At 39.8% G+C, this 3,520-nt stretch overlaps 1 pseudogene; it reads right to left on the reverse strand.

The window, feature by feature from the left end:
• Positions 1–1,011: 1,011 nt before the first annotated feature.
• On the reverse strand, positions 1,012–2,205 carry LOC101592049 (annotated as a pseudogene).
• Between the last annotated feature and the right edge of the window lie 1,315 nt (positions 2,206–3,520).

The raw sequence follows: 3,520 nt of genomic DNA on the forward strand, positions 1-3,520 counted from the left end.
AAAAAACACACTTAGCTCATTAAGAAATGCATTGGCTTAAAGTCAAGGGATGGCAAACAATACTATATGTCCCAGCACCTCAGAAAAAAGCAGGGGTAGCAATCCTGATTGCAGACAATCTGAACTTCAAGAATGATCAAACAAACAAACAAACAAACAAAGAATGACCAAACAAAATAAAGAAGGCCACTACATACTGGTTAGGGCAAAATACAAGAGAAAGAAGTAACAGTCATAAATATGAATGCACCAAACACTGGAGCACCCAACTGTATAAGACAAATGTTCACGCACATGAAAAATCTACTATCTAATACCACAATCTTAACAAGAGACCTTAACACTCCTTTATCCCCCCAAAAAAATAGGTCAAACAGACAAAAAATTAGCAAAGAGGTAGCAGAGATGAACCAGACCTTTCAACAAATGGACTTAGTGGACATATACAGAGTGTTTCACCCAACCTCATCTGAATATACATTTTTTTCAGTTGCACAATGGGACGTTTTCTAAAATAAAGCACACCTAGTCCATAAGTATATTCAAGAAAACAGAAATTATCCCATGCATGTTATCTGACCACAGCGCAATCAAACTGGAAATAAAGGACAAAATAAACCACAAAACCCCCATCATCACATGGAAATTAAATAACACCCTCCTCTGCAACCAGTGAGTTAATAAATCTATGGTAAACCCATCACGTTTTCTTAATAGTCCACTCTTTCTAAAACGGTTATATGAATATGCCAAGACAATGTTCATCTGAATATGCTGTTTCAGCTATGAAACAGGATTTGTAAAAATACCCACAGAAGACTAATTTTAAAAAGACATTAAAAAACTTTTAAAGACATCTGAGGGGCTGGTGAGAAGAAATTAAACAGTATCTAGAGTTCATATTAATATAGCTTTACTTTTATTTTTTGTTTATTTTATTATTTTTGCCATTAAAACTGAAATTTTTTTTCATTTAAAAAAGTATTTAGGACACATAAAAGAAGGCAACGTTTATTCCTTTTTCTCATCTTCCAGGATGGAGTCTGAGAGCGGCTCCTCCACAGTGGCACTGTTGCACTCCGAGCTGTTGTTGCTGTCGCTGGTCCCCTCCTCTGCCAGGCTGGCGATGCCCTCCTGGCAGCTCTCTTTGTCCTCAGTCATGGACATGCCCTCCTCGCCATTCTGGTGGCTCTCTTCTGCCTCTTCCAGTTGCAACTCTTCTTTCTTCATCAGGAGGCTCTCCTGGTCCTTCTTCTCCTTGGCTTTGCCAGATGCTTGCTGCTTCCCAGGGCCAAGGGCACCCTGGCTGTGCTCCGCCTGCTCTACCACCTTCTTTTCCTGTTCCTCCTGTCTCTTGAGGGCCTGCTCCTCGGCCAGGGTGATCTCTGCCACAATCTTCTTCATATCCACCTCCACCTTCAGCCCACATAGCCTTTTGAGTTCATTGTTGAATGAATCTGTGCTTTTGAGGAAGTTTCTCTAATTCTGGTGCCATTGTTCTATCTGAAGAAGTTAGGCTTCCAGTTTTCACTGGTGAACCATGAGGGACTGGCCCTGGCCCTTGAGTACCTACATTCTAGCAATTGTAATGACCGACCGGATGTCTGGCACCACGCTCTCACTGACGATTTCACTGATGAGGCAAAGATTTCTCAGAAAATGAGCAGTGGCCATGTGCTTCATGGAAAAGCCATTGTCATAATCATCAGGGTCTTCCACAGGCTGGATGCTCATGCAAGGCTCTCCTTTCTCCATGTGCGACTATCTCTGCCAACTCTCCTCCCGTAGTGTGGCTTCTGTGTGGCTCTTCACATTGATGCAAGCCAGGTACACAGGAGAGTTGTGATAGGCCTTCATGGACTCACTGTACCCTATCTTTTCTGCCTCATATTAGTTTAAATATTCTTCTTTCTCTTCATCATTGAGATCTTGCCACATGCCACGAATGATCTTGCCAATATTCCACAGCTTTAGGTCAGGATTAGAAGCCTTTACTTGATCCTATACCTTTCTGCTATACCTCATGTAGGGCATCAGCAGCTTAATGGGTGGCTTTGCGATGACTCAGCTGTTGGTGTCGGGGTTCCCTCCTACCCTGTAGTTGTTGTAGGTGAGATGACTGTATGGATTGTGTCCCACAAACCCTGGTGTGCTTGGCATTTGTGTTACAGGATCTGGGGTGAGAGATGGGGCATACGATGGTCTTTTTGACTTTTTGGAAGATTAAGTTCTCAGTTCTTTAAGAATGAATCTGAGACACTGCAGGCCACTGGCCTAGATTTACTTTTAATACCTCATGGTTATGCTTTTCTGCTGGATGGTTAAGACCAAGTTAAAGCAAGATCTATATAACTAAAAATGTAACTTTGGCTGACAAGGTCATTCAAATCCCCTTAGGATTTACTCTGGAACCATGTACAGCACCCTGTAGATCTTTAGACAGTGTCAGACATCTGGATGAGTCATGGCCATTGCTTAAACAATATGCTTTCTGTGAAAGCCCAAGAGAAATTTTTCTCTCTAGGTGACTCTCCTTAGGCACACAATACATCATCAATCATTATCCTTCATGGCCCCATAATCTCCGTGATTGGAAAATTTGGGACGGCACTTAGTCACAGGATGTCATAGCAGAGGTTCTCTTATGTTCTGAATCTGCACTGACCTTGAAAGGCTAGGGCCAAATTACTGGATAATAACATATTGAGCTATAAAAGGTTGAAGTCAATAACTTCTGACAATTGTCAGTTATGCTGATAACTCGCTACCATTGTGGACTATTGGACTATATTGGATTAGTCTGCTGAATTCAGGAAACTACAATCTTTTGTCAGGCATCAAGTATGAAAAAGTCCTTTAAAGACATCTCCAAATAGAGCTCCTAAAATTGCAGTGGAACATCCATCTCTGACAAAACAGAACCAAAAAAAGGGAATATAAATAAAGGACTATATATATATATATATATATATATATATATATATATTACATAAGATAGGATAGATATACAGCTGTTCTCTCTTAGTTCGTTCACGGAAAAGAGAGGTTTGTACTAATGTTGTTTTAGAAAAGATATTATGTCTACATCTTGCCCTCTGAATAACTACTACAAAGACAACAGTATGCCAGGTATCAATGATTGTAACTGTCCTACTTAAAAAATGGAAAATAAAATAAAAAAGCATATAAAAAAGAATCAACAACAAAAAAACCCAACCAAACAAAACCCAATATCTACAGTTCAACAAAAATTCAAGACAACTTATAGGGATTTATGGGATGCAATGAAGGCAGTTGATAAAGGGAAATTTATAGCTGTGAACTCACACGTTAGGAAAGCAGAATGGGAACAAATTAGTACCCTAATGCTGCACTTGAAACATCTAGAAAAAGAAGTGCAAACCAAGCCAAAGCCCAAAGAAGGGAGGAAATTATAAAGATTAGGGTAGAAATTAATGCAACTGAAAGAAAGAAAACAACACAAAGAATTAATGAATCAAAACCTGGTTCTTTGAAAGAT

The sequence above is a fragment of the Octodon degus genome, unplaced genomic scaffold, assembly GCF_000260255.1.
Source record: "Octodon degus isolate 3935 unplaced genomic scaffold, OctDeg1.0 scaffold00421, whole genome shotgun sequence".
Taxonomy (NCBI): Eukaryota; Metazoa; Chordata; class Mammalia; order Rodentia; family Octodontidae; genus Octodon; species Octodon degus.